The sequence below is a fragment of the Bos taurus genome, chromosome 18 (assembly GCF_002263795.3).
Source record: "Bos taurus isolate L1 Dominette 01449 registration number 42190680 breed Hereford chromosome 18, ARS-UCD2.0, whole genome shotgun sequence".
Classification (NCBI taxonomy): domain Eukaryota; kingdom Metazoa; phylum Chordata; class Mammalia; order Artiodactyla; family Bovidae; genus Bos; species Bos taurus.
The window spans coordinates 59463772-59481697 of NC_037345.1; the positions used below are offsets into that span (position 1 = coordinate 59463772).

Consider the following 17926-nt stretch of genomic DNA (forward strand, 5'->3'; position numbering starts at 1 on the left):
AGGCTCCCATCCTCCTGCACCCACAGGTTCCTGCGGGCTCAGCCCAGGCCACAGTTCTAACAGTGGAAATGGCTTCTCTTGGCTGAATTCCACGTCCGTCGTTGCTGCTCACCTGTGGTCATAAGTTGTCAAATCAAACCTGTGCAGGCAAGTGTCAGCCTCAGCACTGCTGTCCCGGGAACACGAGCTAAGGCATTGGAACCTCAAACCATTCCATGCGGGCTCGCCAACAAACCCGCTCCCAGGTTCTCCAGCCTGAACTGAGACATTCTTTTCCAACAGATCCACACCCGCCTTGTCCCTGCAACTACACTTGGGATGGGCGCACGCTCCATTCACTGGGCTCACCTTGATGCCCCCAAGTACTGCCACAAGCCTCCTGCAGACCCCACCAGGCTCCCTCCGCTTTCCCTATTTGTCTACCTCTCCTCCCTGCATGACTGGACTAAGCAAGACTAAAGAGCACAGGGGTTCCTTGGCAAAGGGGATCACAAGAGGAGTGCCCACGAGCTACCACCCAAAGGACACTGCACGTGCAGCATGGAAACCAAGAGACTGGCCCTCCTCGGAAAGTCTGCCACCACCTGGGGACACTATGGAGTCCAGGTACAAAGGTATTTGAGATGAGGAAGTCTCAAAGCAAGGGTCTCCAGGTCTCACTCTCCTGTTTTCCTCACCCACACCTACTTGGAAAATATTCTAGCCCTTGGGAGGGGGGAGGGCGGGCAGCGTCTCCTTCCTGCCCTGTTAGGTTTTGCATTTCTGCTCATCCTCAGTGCACTGAAATCACAATCGCTGGCACTGAGCACATGAACTCCTACAAGGCAAAGCTGCTGTCCATGATGGTGACTGGTTCCTGGATGGACAGAGCTTAGATCTGGGGGCTGCAGAGGACGAAACACAGAACACTACATGGGGACATCTTAGCCTGCTGCTTGAGGACACCAGTTCTGTAGGGATTTTCGGGATTTCCTATATTTCTTGGCTCTTCTTTTGAGTAATTAAGTAGTCCACATGGGGTAAAGATCAATTACAGCTGAAATGTCCAAAACACGGGAAACATCTTCATCATCTGCCCTGTTCTCTTGGTCTTCCTGAGGATTATTCAGCCCAACTCATAGTCCTGTCATCTAAAGACATTTCCAGTATCAGGTACTGCAGCCACACGTCCGGAAGAAGAGGAACACTGCTGCTGCTGCTGCTAAGTCGCTTCAGTCTTGTCCGACTCTGTGTGATCCCTTAGACGGAAGCCCACAGACAGAAGCCCACTAGGCTACCGTCCCTGGGATTCTCCAGGCAAGAACACTGGAGTGGGTTGCCATTTCCCTCTCCAGTGCATGAAAGAGAAAAGTGAAAGTGAAGTCGCTCAGTCGTGTCCGACTCTTAGCGACCCCATGGACTGCAGCCTACCAGGCTCCTCCGTCCATGGGATTTTCCAGGCAAGAGTACTCGAATGGGGTGCCACTGCCTTCTCCGAGAGGAACACTATGAGCCCTAAAAAGAGGGGAACAAGGAAGGACTCAAAATAACTCATGAAGAAGGGCATTAATTTCTGCTGAAGGCAACTGATACAGAGGCAATAAACCTGGGTAACAATGGCACCCCACTTCAGTACTCTTGCCTGGAAAATCCCATGGACGGAGGAGCCTGGTAGGCTGCAGTCCATGGGGTTGCTAGGAGTCGGACACAACTGAGCGACTTCACTTTCACTTTTCACTTTCATGCATTGGAGACGGAAATGGCAACCCACTCCAGTGTTCTTGCCTGGAGAATCCCAGGGATGGAAGAGCCTGATGGGCTGCCATTTCTGGGGTCGCACAGAGTTGGACACGACTGAAGTGACTTAGCAGCAGCAGCAACATGAGAGAGACTGTTAGGAGGGGATGGGGAGACCTCTCTGAGCCTAGACTTGAAGGGTGACAAAGGACCTGAGCCAGGTTGACCTGAAGGTGAGAAAGGAACACAATGTCAGACAGAAATGGTTTTGGTATTTGGAAACAGAGAAAAGGTAAATGAGACCAGGACAGGCTGAACCATGAGCAAATGGTCAGCTCCCAGGATGAGGCTGGAGACTCTTACAGGGCCCTGAGCTTGACAGAGGGCTGTGGAGCCACAGCAAGGAGTCAAGCTTTTGTCCCAAGAACAAATGAAAGCCAGTGGAGGTTTGAACGTCAGGACGTAAAAAAAATCTCCCTTCAGATTTAGCCTTATTCATAGAAGTCATCTAATTCTGAGCCTGTGATCCTGCCTCCATCCTACAGTTTTCCTTTTCATTTTTCATTGAGGGAGGACTGGGATCTATTTAAAAGTCTAATTACCGCCAGACACTCCCTCCAAACCAGAACTGCCACACACAGACACACAGCCAATTCGGCTAATCATTTCAGGGGTCAGTGTTGCTCATGCTCAGAGTTTCCGGTCTAGTCTCTCATCTCCATGTTACAAGTGGGCTCCCTCGGGCCCAGATTGAAGCCGTTTATGAGGTCTGAGCTGAGTGAAGAGAACCAGGTATAACTGATTAATGAAATGGGAGGCTGAAGGGCAAGGGGGCCAAGTTTGTCCTTAATGTCCATCCCATTTAACACCAGGAACATCTGTCATGTATCTGAGCAAAAGAAACTTTTCTTTCAAGATTGGGTCAAACTGATACCAAGCAGGTAATTCTTTATTAGAAGATTGCAGTAAAATATTTTTAAAATACGGAATTGCAAATATATATCCACTAGTACAAAAAACATTAGAAATAGGATCTGAGCAATCTTTTTCATCATGAATAGAGAGGCTCTGTGGGAAGGTCCCACGTTAATCCAGCCCATCCTTCCTCATTCGCACAGAAAAGTCAAAAAGGGACCTGAGGGAATCATCTTCATATCACCTCACAGCTCACTTGTTTCACTGATCATAGAAAATGGAGAAAACAGACCATTACACTAACCAGTTAAAATAGGTGTTTTTTTCTTTTTTTGAAAGGAAAGAATGAAGCATTTTATTTTGTTGGTTTTATCATGTTAAATGTTCTTTTATTTTCCAATTTCTCAAAGAAATGCCTTTAATTTCACAAGATCTAATGTCATACCTCCGTTATTCTCTGGTAAAGAGCTGAGACCAGAAATATCCATTTGTGTGTGCACACATAAACACATACACACAATTCAAGTCTTTGGTAAAACCATAGTTGAAAATATGTCTGTTTTTTTACACGATGTCCCATACATAAAACCCTCGAAGATGTATTTCTCTTTGAATTCAGAGAAAGGGAGGCGAGGTGATCGTTGCTTGTTAACTTTAATTTTTTCAGTTTCCTCATTTTTAAGTATTATAATGGGAGGATAATTACTTTATAATATTGTGATGGTTTTTGCCATACATCAACATGAATTGAACATGTGTCCCCCCATCCTGAACCACCTTGCACCTCCCTCCTCACCTGATCTCTCTGGGTTGTTCCAGAGCACTGGCTTTGGGTGCCCTACTTCGTGCATCGAACTTGCACTGATCATTCTATTTTACATATGGTAATATACATGTTTCTTGCTATTCTCTCAAATCATGCCACCCTCACCTTCTCCCACTGAGTCCAAAAGTCTGTTCTTTACATCTGTGTCTCCCTTTGTTGCCCTGCATGTAGAATCGTTGGTACCATCTTTCTAAATTCCATATATAAGCAGTAATATACAGTATTTGTCTTTCTCTTCCTGACTTATTTCACTCTGTATAATAGGCTCTAGGTTCATCTACCTCATAAGAACTGATAAACGAGGTGACATTTTTGCTAAGTATGGCACAAAATAGTCTAAGATGATTTACTACTTACCAAAGAAAATTTCAAATGTACAAGACGAAGGGAAAAAAGCATCAGGCAAGGAATGAATCGGAAAAAAATTTTAAAGAAAAAATTGTGCATTAGTTTTAATCTAAAAATCTGGTGTCAAAGTTTAAAAAAACACTGAGAATAATCATAATCAGAAAAGGATGATAAGAGTAGAATACTGGGGAAAAAAAGCTTATTTCTGAAGTTAAAAATGATTACAAGATGGCGGAGGAGTAGGACGGGGAGAACACTTTCTCCCCCACAAATTCATCAAAAGAGCATTTAAACGTCGAGTAAATTCCACAAAACAACTTCTGAATGCCGGCAGAGGACATCAGGCACCCAGAAAAGCAACCCAACTCTTCGAAAGGAGATAGGAAAAAATATAAAAGACAAAAAAAGAGACAAAAGTGGGAGGCACGGAGTTCCGTCCCGGGAAGGGAGTCTTAAAAAGACAGAAGTTTCCAAACACCAGGAAACCTTCTCACTGCCGAATCTGTGCCGAGCTTTGGAAGCACAGAGGGCAACATAACAGGAAGAAAAAATAAATAAACAATTAAAACTCGAAGATTGCGCTGAGGTAACTCCCTCAGCGGAGAAGCAGCGCAGACGCCTGCACGCGCCATTAGCAAGCGGGGGCTGGGCAGGGAGGCGCAGCGTGGGCTGCATCGCTTAGAGTAAGAATCTGGCCTGAATACCCTGAGCACTATCTGAGCGAAATAATTTGGGCTAGCAAACCAGACTGTGGGATATCTACCACATGAAAAGCCAGCCCTAACCTAAGACCGCCTGGCCCACGCACGGAACAAAGGACTGAACAGAGATAGCCGGCTGCAGACCTTCCCCCTCCGGTGACAGGCAGCCAGAGCCAGAAGGGGGCAATCGCAGCCTCAGAGAGACATTATCTATAAAACTGTAAGCAGGCTTCTTTGCTAACTAAAACTTCTTGGGGGTCTGGACGGTTAACATCTGCCTGAGAAGGTGCGCCGGTTTTACACCCAGATAACCGAGTGGCGGGGAGGCGATAAGTCGCAGCATTGGCGCTCGCCAAACACCTCATCACTTGAGCTGCTCGGACCTGGGAAGAGCGCAAAACTCAGGCCCAACTGAGTCTGCGCCTCTGAGGACTACCCAAGTGCCTTAACCTGAGCGGCTTGGACCTGGGAGGTACATGCAACCCAGGGCCAGCCTTGGATTGTTCCCGGCGGAACAACCTAGAGCCCGAGCAGTGTGGGCAGGGAGGCTACACGCGCCGTGAGCGGGGGCAGACCCAGTGTGGCTGAGGCACTGCGAGCGCACGCCAGTGTTATTTGTTTGCAGCATCCCTCCCTCCCTCCCCACAGCGCGACTGAACAAAGAGAAGAAATACAGCTCCACCCATCAGAACACCGACACAAGCTTCCCTAACCAGGAAAGCTTGACAAGCCACCTGTACAAACCCACACACAGCGAGGAAAAGCCACAATAAAGAGAACTCCACAAACTGCCAGAATACAGAAAGGACACCCCAAACTCAGCAATTTAAACAAGATGAAGAGACAGAGGAATAGCCAGCAGATAAAGGAACAGGATAAATGCCCACCAAACCAAACAAAAGAGGAAGAGATAAGGAATCTACCTGATAAGGAATTCTGAATAATGATAGTGAAACTGATCCAAAATCTTGAAATTAAAATGGAATCACAGATAAATAGCTTGGAGACAAGGATTGAGAAGATGCAAGAAAGGTTTAACAAGAACCTAGAAGAAGTAAAAAAGAGTCAATATATAATGAATAATGCAATAAATGAAATTAAAAACACTCTGGAGGCAACAAATAGTAGAATAACAGAGGCAGAAGATAGGATTAGTGAATTAGAAGATAGAATGGTAGAAATAAATGAATCAGAGAAAATAAAAGAAAAACGAATTAAAAGAAATGAGGACAATCTCAGAGACCTCCAGGACAATATTAAACGCTACAACATTCGAATCATAGGGGTTACAGAAGAAGAAGACAAAAAGAAAGACCATGAGAAAATACTTGAGGAGATAATAGTTGAAAACTTCCCTAAACTGGGGAAGGAAATAATCACCCAAGTCCAAGAAACCCAGAGAATCCCAAACAGGATAAACCCAAGGCGAAACACCCCAAGACACATATTAATCAAATTAACAAAGATCAAACACAAAGAACAAATATTAAAAGCAGCAAGGGAAAAACAACAAATAACACACAAGGGAATTCCCATAAGGATAACAGCTGATCTTTCAATAGAAACTCTTCAAGCCAGGAGGGAATGGCAAGACATACTTAAAATGATGAAAGAAAATAACCTACAGCCCAGATTATTGTACCCAGCAAGGATTTCATTCAAGTATGAAGAAGAAATCAAAAGCTTCTCAGACAAGCAAAAGCTGAGAGAATTCTGCACCACCAAACAAGCTCTCCAACAAATACTAAAGGATATTCTCTAGACAGGAAACACAAAAATGGTGTATAAATTCGAACCCCAAACAATAAAGTAAATGGCAACGGGATCATACTTATCAGTAATTACCTTAAACGTAAATGGGTTGAATGCCCCAACCAAAAGACAAAGACTGGCTGAATGGATACAAAAACAAGACCCCTACATATGTTGTCTACAGGAGACCCACCTCAAAACAGGGGACACATACAGACTGAAAGTGAAGGGCTGGAAAAAGATTTTCCATGCAAATAGGGGCCAAAAGAAAGCAGGAGTAGCAATACTCATATCAGATAAAATAGACTTTAAAACAAAGGCTGTGAAAAGAGACAAAGAAGGTCACTACATAATGATCAAAGGATCAATCCAAGAAGAAGATATAACAATTATAAATATATATGCACCCAACACGGGAGCACCGCAGTATGTAAGACAAATGCTAACAAGTATGAAAGGAGAAATTAACAATAACACAATAATAGTGGGAGACTTTAATACCCCACTCACACCTATGGATAGATCAACTAAACAGAAAATTAACAAGGAAACACAAACTTTAAACGATACAATAGACCAGTTAGATCTAATTGATATCTATAGGACATTTCATCCCAAAACAATGAATTTCACCTTTTTCTCAAGCGCACATGGAACCTTCTCCAGGATAGATCATATCCTGGGCCATAAAGCTAGCCTTGGTAAATTCAAAAAAATAGAAATCATTCCAAGCATCTTTTCTGACCACAATGCAGTAAGATTAGATCTCAATTACAGGAGAAAAACTATTAAAAATTCCAACATATGGAGGCTGAACAACACGCTGCTGAATAACCAACAAATCACAGAAGAAATCAAAAAAGAAATAAAAATTTGCATAGAAACGAATGAAAATGAAAACACAACAACCCAAAACCTGTGGGACACGGTAAAAGCAGTCCTAAAGGGGAAAGTTCATAGCAATACAGGCACACCTCAAGAAACAAGAAAAAAGTCAAATAAATAACCTAACTCTACACCTAAAGCAACTAGAAAAGGAAGAAATGAAGAACCCCAGGGTTAGTAGAAGGAAAGAAATCTTAAAAATTAGAACAGAAATAAATGCAAAAGAAACAAAAGAGACCATAGCAAAAATCAACAAAGCCAAAAGCTGGTTCTTTGAAAGGATAAATAAAATTGACAAACCATTAGTCAGACTCATCAAGAAACAAAGGGAGAAAAATCAAATCAATAAAATTAGAAACGAAAATGGAGAGATCACAACAGACAACACAGAAATACAAAGGATCATAAGAGACTATTATCAACAATTATATGCCAATAAAATGGACAACAAGGAAGAAATGGACAAATTCTTAGAAAAGTACAACTTTCCAAAACTCGACCAGGAAGAAATAGAAAACCTTAACAGACCCATCACAAGCACGGAAATTGAAACTGTAATCAAAAATCTTCCAGCAAACAAAAGCCCAGGTCCAGACGGCTTCACAGCTGAATTCTACCAAAAATTTAGAGAAGAGCTAACACCTATCCTGCTCAAACTCTTCCAGAAAATTGCAGAGGAAGGTGAACTTCCAAACTCATTCTATGAGGCCACCATCACCCTAATACCAAAACCTGACAAAGATCCCACAAAAAAAGAAAACTACAGGCCAATATCACTGATGAACATAGATGCAAAAATCCTAAACAAAATTCTAGCAATCAGAATCCAACAACACATTAAAAAGATCATACACCATGACCAAGTGGGCTTTATCCCAGGGATGCAAGGATTCTTCAATATCTGCAAATCAATCAATGTAATACACCACATTAACAAATTGAAAAACAAAAACCATATGATTATCTCAATAGATGCAGAGAAAGCCTTTGACAAAATTCAACACCCATTTATGATAAAAACTCTCCAGAAAGCAGGAATAGAAGGAACATACCTCAACATAATAAAAGCTATATATGACAAACCCACAGCAAACATTATCCTCAATGGTGAAAAATTGAAAGCATTTCCTCTAAAGTCAGGAACAAGACAAGGGTGCCCACTTTCACCATTACTATTCAACATAGTTTTGAAGTTTTGGCCACAGCAATCAGAGCAGAAAAAGAAATAAAAGGAATCCAAATTGGAAAAGAAGAAGTAAAACTCTCACTATTTGCAGATGACATGATCCTCTACATAGAAAACCCTAAAGACTCCACCAGAAAATTACTAGAACTAATCAATGATTATAGTAAAGTTGCAGGATATAAAATCAACACACAAAAATCCCTTGCATTCCTATACACTAATAATGAGAAAACAGAAAGAGAAATTAAGGAAACAATTCCATTCACCATTGCAATAGAAAGAATAAAATACTTAGGAATATATCTACCTAAAGAAACTAAAGACCTATATATAGAAAACTATAAAACACTGGTGAAAGAAATCAAAGAGGACACTAATAGATGGAGAAATATACCATGTTCAAGGATTGGAAGAATCAATATAGTGAAAATGAGTATACTACCCAAAGCAATTTATAGATTCAATGCAATCCCTATCAAGCTACCAACAGTATTCTTCACAGAGCTAGAACAAATAATTTCACAATTTGTATGGAAATACAAAAAACCTCGAATAGCCAAAGCGATCTTGAGAAAGAAAAATGGAACTGGAGGAATCAACCTACCTGACTTCAGGCTCTACTACAAAGCCACAGTTATCAAGACAGTATGGTACTGGCACAAAGACAGAAATATAGATCAATGGAACAAAATAGAAAGCCCAGAGATAAATCCACGCACATATGGACACCTTATCTTTGACAAAGCAGGCAAGAATATACAATGGATTAAAGACAATCTCTTTAACAAGTGGTGCTGGGAAATCTGGTCAACCACTTGTAAAAGAATGAAACTAGAACACTTTCTAACACCATATACAAAAATAAACTCAAAATGGATTAAAGATCTCAACGTAAGACCAGAAACTATAAAACTCCTAGAGGAGAACATGGGCAAAACACTCTCTGACATACATCACAGCAGGATCCTCTATGATCCACCTCCCAGAATATTGGAAATAAAAGTAAAAATAAACAAATGGGACCTAATTAAACTTAAAAGCTTCTGCACATCAAAGGAAACTATTAGCAAGGTGAAAAGACAGCCTTCAGAATGGGAGAAAATAATAGCAAATGAAGCAACTGACAAACAACTAATCTCAAAAATATACAAGCAACTCCTACAGCTCAACTCCAGAAAAATAAATGACCCAATCAAAAAATGGGCCAAAGATCTAAATAGACATTTCTCCAAAGAAGACATACAGATGGCTAACAAACACATGAAAAGATGCTCAACATCACTCATTATCAGAGAAATGCAAATCAAAACCACTATGAGGTACCATTTCACACCAGTCAGAATGGCTGCGATCCAAAAGTCTACAAATAATAAATGCTGGAGAGGGTGTGGAGAAAAGGGAACCCTCTTACACTGTTGGTGGGAATGCAAACTAGTACAGCCACTATGGAGAACAGTGTGGAGATTCCTTAAAAAACTGGAAGTAGGACTGCCTTACGATCCAGCAATCCCACTGCTGGGCATACACACTGAGGAAACCAGAAGGGAAAGAGACACGTGTACCCCAATGTTCATCGCAGCACTGTTTATAATAGCCAGGACATGGAAGCAACCTAGATGTCCATCAGCAGATGAATGGATAAGAAAGCTGTGGTACATATACACAATGGAGTATTACTCAGCCATTAAAAAGAATACATTTGAATCAGTTCTAATGAGGTGGGTGAAACTGGAGCCTATTATACAGAGTGAAGTAAGCCAGAAGGAAAAACACCAATACAGTATACTAACGCATATATATGGAATTTTAGAAAGATGGTAACGATAACCCTGTATACGAGACAGCAAAAGAGACACTGATGTATAGAACAGTCTTATGGACTCTGTGGGAGAGGGAGAGGGTGGGAAGATTTGGGAGAATGGCATGGAAACATGTGAAACGTCATGTATGAAACGAGGTGCCAGTCAAGGTTCAATGCACGATGCTGGATGCTTGGGGCTGGTGCACTGGGACGACCCAGAGGGATGGTGTGGGGAGGGAGGAGGGAGGAGGGTTCAGGATGGGGAACACATGTATACTAATTAAATAATTTTCTATTAAAGAAAAAAAAAATGATTACAGAAACTGAATGAATTAAGACCTATTCCAAGCTACAAAAAGCACCATATATATAGAAAGGAGAAAATGTGAATCCATTAAAAAAAAAGTGTTCCTTTAAAAATGCTACCCAATAGTGATACAGTGGATGAGAATCTGCCTGACAATGCAGGGGACATGGGTTCTACCCCTGGTTCAGGAAGCTCCCACAAGTACAAGCAACTAAGCCTGTGCACAACTACTGAGCCTGTGCTTTAGAACCTGGGAGCCACAACTCTTGAGCCCACGGCACAGAACTGAAGAAAACACAGCCAAAACAATTAAAAAAAAAAAAAAAAGCTATCACAGAGTGACAGAGTCAGTCATTTCTTGCTCCAGGTGTCTTCTTCCCTGACCTCTATCTTATGATAGGACAAGGGAAGGAGTTCACTCACAACTCAGTGAATCAAGCCACTGTCCCAGGCTCAACAGGGTTTGCAAATGAAAAGTCATCTTCTGCCACAAGTAATAAAAAAAGACACAAGCCTTATAGACAGGAGTTTTGAAATCCTCAGCCTCCTCTGTATAACTAAAAAAATCATCTGTATCCAAACAACTGGCCACACCCGGATCGAGCTTACCCCTCTGTTCACCTATCTCCCTACTCCATCTGAGTCTCCGTGTCTCTTTCTCTCCCCCTCTGCTCTCCTGCTGTTCCTGTCCTATTTCCTGCCTCACACGTGTCCTGTCTCAGGCTGCTGCAATTCGTTCCCCCTCGAAATGCTCTCTTTCTCCAACCTTCCTGAGTCTTTCAAAAATCCATACCTATGTCTGCCTCTTTCTTCCCCCATTTCGGCTCCCTCTCTGCGCTCCAGATTACTCCCCTTCTCTCGCTGTGACTCTCCCTTCCTCCCCACTCTCTGGCAGGCCACGTGGCTATGCTTCCTTCCAGCCCTTTCTTCCTCTGCTCCTTACTTCTTTCTCTGCCAGCACCATGATAAAACCGGCCACCTCAGATTGAGACTTGAACCCTTGTGGCGGGACCCCAACCGGATGAAAACACAACCCCGGACTCTAACCCAAGAGGCCTGGACTCAAACCCGGCCAAAACCCAGTTAGGGACTCTCCACCTCTGACGTCCCTCATCGCCCTTCGCCTCCCCGCTCCCATCAACTGATACAGGGCAGTTCTCCCTATGCTGTTTTCCAATCCCTGGAGATCTGGCTTTTTAATTTATTAATACTTCTCTATTTTACTCACTCGGCTATTTTCAAGGCTTAATCTCTTTGACTTGACTATCCCTTTGCAAGTCCCTCAGCCATTCTCAGTGTTCCCATTGGTTCTCCCTGATGCTTTTCTCCTCAGTTTCAGTTATTTCTCTCAGTCCTTCTGACTCTGCTTCTCCTGATCCTCCTGCCTCCTGAATTTACTGAGTGGGCGACAGAACGAGACGCCCCCGGACCGGAAGACCACCTTTTCCGACCGAGTTGAATTGGGCATGGAACAGCACTGGCGGTCACAAGGCTGGACCAGGTCACCTACCCTACGCGGGGTGAGGGGACGGGCTGACAGGAAAGAGGCGGGGGGGGGGGGGGGAGAGGCGGGAGGGGGGGAGAGGCGGGAGGGGGGGGAGAGGCGGGAGGGGGGGAGAGGCGGGAGGGGGGGAGAGGCGGGAGGGGGGGAGAGGCGGGAGGGGGGGGCGGCCTGCGGGGCAGAAGGACCGGCCTGAGGAGACGCGAGGACAGAGGGGCTGGGAGAGAAGGGGCTCAGAGCGGGGCGGGCTCTCTGGAATCCCGGGACCAGGGAGGGGGCGCGGCCTCTCCGGGAGCGGGGGCGACGGGCTCTGCCTCCAGCGGTCGAGAAGGCGACGCGGCGGGCGCGACTCCAACTCCCGAGAGAGGGCTTTACTTGGCGACGCCAGAGGTAAAAAAAGGGTTTTAAGCAGGAAAATGTCGCCAGAGGCGGTGTCTACGCGGACAGAGGGCCGAAACCGACTCAGAAACACTTCAAACCCAAACGAAAAGATAACTGGGCCGCAACGGCAGCGGCAGCGTCTATTCGGGGCCGAGCACCGGGTGCCAGGGTTTTCAGGTCGCTGGCAATTCCCACACCATGAGGACGAGTGAGCGGGGGCGGAGGTGGGGATTGGAGGGGTGGCGAACTCTGCAAACTTACTCTAGAAGGAAGCTTAGGCGCCGCTCGGGGATCTCGGCTCCGCGCTCTTCAACTTCCGGGTCTGCGTGAAAGGGCTTTCGGTATTAGAGCCGCGGCTTCCGACCAGGGGCGGGGCGAGCACCAGCTGTGCGCAGAGTTCGTGGGAGGGGCGGGCCGCGGAGGGGGGCGGGGCCTGTTACCTTGAGAGCACTAAGTTACCTTCTGTAGCATTGCTAGGTAAAAGCTTCAACTTATGTCGGAACCCAAGATACTTCCTCTTAAGACTAAAAGGGTTTATTCTCAATAAAAAGCTGTTTTTCACAGCATGGTGTGCTCAGATCCTGCTAGTGAGGCTGAAGCAATTCAGGGATCTCAGAACTTGGGCAGTTTTAATAAACAAGAATGGGACTAGTCTCTATATTACAAATACAAAACTCTCCCTGGGTAGAAATGGGCTATTCCCTACTGACGCCCTACAAACCAGCAAACTCAGCATAGTGCTGAGTTCAACCAACTGAGGGTCAGCACTTGGGTGTCTGAGATGGAGGACTTAAGGGATGTGATCATTTGGGTCACTAACCACAGCCTTAAAATGAGCAGGACACTTTAAATGATTATAAACTGCGTTATTGTTTATTTTATCCAACGTGTTTTAATTATTTCCCTTTCTAAACCCAACTCTTTAAACAGTGACATAAAGGGGGTTGTATAAGCAACTCTTACAATGACAAATATTGTGTAAGGTTAAGCTACAGAGAAAAATTCACTGATACATATACTGTGAAACGATTATCACAGTAACTTTACCTAGCATCCATAATTTCGTATAGATAACCTAAAAAGAGACAGCAAAATAGGAGAAAAAAAACATTTTTTTTCTTTTGATGAGAACTGCATTAAAATACCGTATTCTGTACTTTGGAGGAAGTGCTTAGTCACGCAGTTGTGTCGGATTCTTTGCGACCCCGTGGACCATAATAGCCTGCCAGGCTCCTCTGTCCGTGGGACTCTCCAGGCAAGAATACTTGAGTGGGTTGCCAGGCTCTCCTCCAGGGGATCTTCCCAACCCAGGGATTGAACCCATGTCTTGTGCATTGCAGGCGAATTCTTTACTGTCTGAGCCACCAGGGAAACCTAAACTGTTAATGTCTTTCCCAAAAACTTGTTTAGGAAATTACACTAAATAATACCCATAATGTAATTTCAAATTGATTATATATTTAGTGTGAACATAATTAGAATCTTTCACTTGCTATTTGCAAGTTCTAATATATTTTAGGTCTTTATTTTCTAAAGCTATGACAAATTTCTACAGCATATTAAAAAGGAGAGACATTACTTTGTCCACAAAGGTCTGTATAGTAAAGCTATGGGCCAGTAGTCATGTATGGATATTAGAGCTGGACCATAAAGAAGGCTGGGTGGTAAAGAATTGATGCTTTTGAACCATGGTGTTGGAGAAGACTCTTGAGAGTCCCTTGGACTGCAAGGAGATCAAACCAATCAATGCTAAAGGAGATCAATCCTGAATATTCACTGGAAGGGCTGACGTTGAAGCTGAAGCTCCAATACACTGAGAAATCAGACAAGGTCTCTGTGAGGAAGAAACATGTAGGATTGGTAAGGTGGGAAATGGAAGAGTGTTGCAAGCAGAGAGAACAGCCTGAGTTCCAGCTCTGAGGCAGAAGATATTTACTGAACAGAAAGTCAGCCAGTGTTACTGGCACACAGCGAATGTATATGGGGTGATGCCAGGCAGAGGCTAATTTATGCAAAATCTATGGATTTAGGACTTGATTCCAAAAGCTACAGGAAGTCACTGAAGAATCAGCAAGAGGAAAGTTAGACGCTTAGATCTGTTTTTCAGAGCTCAATCTGCTGTGGGCAGAAGTTGTTGTTTACCTGCTTACTCATGCCAGACTCTTTGCAACCCCCCTGACGGCAGCCCCGCCAGCTGCTCTATCCATGGAATTCTCCAGGCAAGAATATTGGAGTGGGTTCCCATTCTCTTCTTTCATTTTACTTCTTCATTCAGTAACTATGTCAACATTCTATTTCTTTTTCAAAGCGTATTTATTTTGCTTATGTTGGGTCTTCGTTGCTGTGAGTGGGCTTTCTCTAGTTACAGCTCCAGTGCAGGGGCTTCTCATTGCAGTGACTTCTCTTGTTTTGGAGCACACACTCTAGAGTGTGGGGGCTCCCGGGCTCTATAGCACAGGCTCAGTAGTTGTGGCCCATGGGCTTAGTTGCTCTGAGGCATCTTCCCGGGCCTGGGATGGAACCCGTGCACCCTACCTTGGCAGGCACATTGGTAGTTACTGTACTACCAGGAATGCCTCAACAATATCTTACTCTAGTTCAAAAAAAATAAAAAGTAACACAAGCAGAAAATAACATACAGAAGATTTCTTCCAATCTTTATAAAATACCTGTATTTAAAAATATGTGGCCCTCCCTACGGGTAAGTGGTAAAGAATCCACTGGGCAATGCAAGAGATGTGAGTTGTTGCCTCGTCTGAGATCCCACATGCTGAGGGGCAACTAAGCCCATGAGTCTCAATTCCTGAGCCAGAGATCTAGAGCCCAGGAAGTGAAACTACTGAAACCAGCGGGCTCTAGAGCCTGGGCTGCAAGACAAGAGAAGCCACCACAATGAGAAGTGTGTGCACTGTACCAGAGAGTGGCCACCACTCGTCAGAACTAGGGAAAAGACACTGAAGAAATAAAGATACAGTATGCTGCTGCTGCTAAGTCGCTTCAGTCATGTCCAACTCTGTGTGACCCCATAGATTGCAGCCCACCAGGCTCCCCTGTCCCTGGGATTCTCTAGGCAAGAACACTGGAGTGGGTTGCCATTTCCGTCCCCAGTGCATGAAAGTGAATAGTGAAAGTGAAGTCACTCAGTCATGTCTGACTCTGTGCAACCCCATAGACAGCAGCCTACCAGGCTCCTCTGTCCATGCGATTTTCCAGGCAAGAGTACTGGAGTGGGGTGCCATTGCCTTCTCCGAAGATACAGTATAGGAAATAAATATATTTTAAAAATCATAATGTGATTTTTATCATTAATTTTAGGTATGTACTTATTAAAAAAATCCAAAATTGATTATTTTATTTCATTAGGAAAATACTGAATCAAGATTAGAAAAGTTGGACAATTCCCTCATGGTCCAGTGGTTAAGATCCCTCACTTCCACTGCAGGGTTTCAGGTTCGATCCCTACTCAGCAAACTAAGACCCTGGAGAATGCATCATGTGGTCAAAAGAGAAAGAAAAAAAACTTGGTAAGCCTGATTTCACAGTTTAAATTAGATGGTGTAATGAAACACTCCCTAGCCCTGACATCCCTTTCTGAACGTTCCATTCCATTCCCAAACACTTAAGTTTTCAAGGAGGTGCTCATTTAGTTTTAAATGTACTATAAAAAGTGAGAACTGATTTGCACTCATTGGCCTCTTTGGCAGATTTTACCGTGTACTGTATGTGTTAATACGTGAGGTCCACGTACAGCTTCTTTACCCTGGTTGACAGAGAGCAGACAGCACATCCAGATGGGTCCTAAACAGTCCCTGCTGCCCAACAGCACCGAGACCTCATCTCCAACTCATGCGTGAGAAACCCTGCCCAGGATGGTGCTCAGGGGAGCCTCCTCACAAGCTCCGAGTCACCGGGTCATGGAGAGACAGGATCTAAGTGGAGACGACAGGCCCTCAAGGAAGGCCCCGGGTGAGTGTGCGTGTACAGGAGTCAGACAGGACACTCAAGAGTCAGACATGATTAGCGATCCTGAGAAGGGCATTTCAGGAAGGCAGTGTGAGAATCCACTGAGAATATGACCCTACCTGAGAAAGAGCCATGCCTGACTCCTATTCTTTCTTCTTCTGGGCCTCTTCGTCCATGAGTCTCCACAGTTCTACCATGAAAGTTGAAAACATGCTGTTTAATGCTTAGAGTCAACACCTCCCCTTCCTGAGCCCCAACCACACACACAGGGAAGCCCTCACCCTGTGGAACAGACAGTCCTCTGTGGCCACTGTCTCAGGAGGGACTCAGGACAGTCAAGTGCCGCAGAGAGACCAACAGGGGCCTTTCCCACACTTTCCTTGGCCACACTCCCCTCCTGCTGAGGCCTCATGCACACAGCAGCAGGGGGCACCTCTGCTGACCCCACGACGCCCTTCAAGTCACACAGCAGGCCCTGGTCCAGCCCCACTCGCAGCAGGGCGCCCTCCCCTCCCCCAGGGCCTGATCTCAGTCTCAGAAGTGGAGGCTAAGAGCCCTGGTGCACAATGCAGGATCCAGATCAGAATCATCTGTGGCTCTGTGCACATTCCTGGGGCGAGGCCCCACACGAGATCCTCAGGAGCATGTCTGATGGGGGAGAACCGACTAACCAAAGGAGTATATGTATACACACCAAACACCCTGTGAGCATGTGACACATGTGTACACTGTGAAACATTTATCACAATCCACGAACCAACATATCCATCACCTCCAAATTCCCATGTTCTGTGTGTGGTGACAACACTGACGAGGTACTCTCCTGACAAATTCCCAGCATGCAGTAACAGAACAGGATTAACTACGGTCAGCATGCTGTGCATACCTCCCCAGGACACACTCATTTCACAACTCAAAGTCTGTACCTTTTGTCCAACATCTCCCCATCTTCCCCACCTCCCAGCCCCAGATGACCACCATCCTACCCTCTGGTACTAGTGAGTTTCTTTTTTTTTTTTTTTTACATTTTTTACACTCTTTCGCTGTCTGTCTTAACTCACTTACCATAATATTCTCTACATTTATCCAAGTTGTCCCAAGTGAGACAAATCTCCAGAATTGTTTACAAGAAAGTGGCTATTGAATGAACAAATCTTTATCCCAAGCTATAAAAATAATTAAATGTAAGAAAATCAGAAAGCCAAAAGTAAAACCATCACAAAGAACATGTTTAAAGTTCCTTGAAAAGGCATCATGTAGTAAGAGTCAGTCAGTTCTTGCCCTTTTTCTTCTCTCACATAACCTCTACTCCTCACCAGGAATACGGAAGGGGGTGACCCATACCTGAGAGAATCAAGTTACTGCCGCAGCCCACACCTCAGCAGGCTCTACACATGCATGCTCTTTTAATACAAATAATTATAAAATACACGTGCGTCACAGACAGAAATTTTGCAATTCTCGTTCTTATCTATATAATTTAAAGAAGCCAGATTTGCATTAGATTTTAAAGCCAAAAATCAATGTATAACGACTTAATAATTCTTACCCAACTGATTCAGCACTCTTCTGGATCTAGCCCCCACCATCACCTGCACACTAGCTGTTTCCATTCCATTTGGCTGATCTGTTTCCCTACTTCTT

At 44.3% G+C, this 17926-nt stretch overlaps 1 protein-coding gene across 5 annotated transcripts in view; it reads right to left on the bottom strand.

Moving 5' to 3' along the window:
- The window catches only part of LOC100299712 (zinc finger protein 665), a 35508-nt gene extending 22871 nt beyond the window's left edge, over positions 1 to 12637 (bottom strand). For all 5 annotated transcript variants that reach the window (XM_024979311.2, XM_059877206.1, XM_059877208.1 and 2 more), the window contains exon 1: positions 12581 to 12637. The gene's annotated coding sequence lies outside the window, so the exon portion shown is untranslated. The remainder of the gene's footprint in view (positions 1 to 12580) is intronic.
- Positions 12638 to 17926: the final 5289 nt, after the last annotated feature.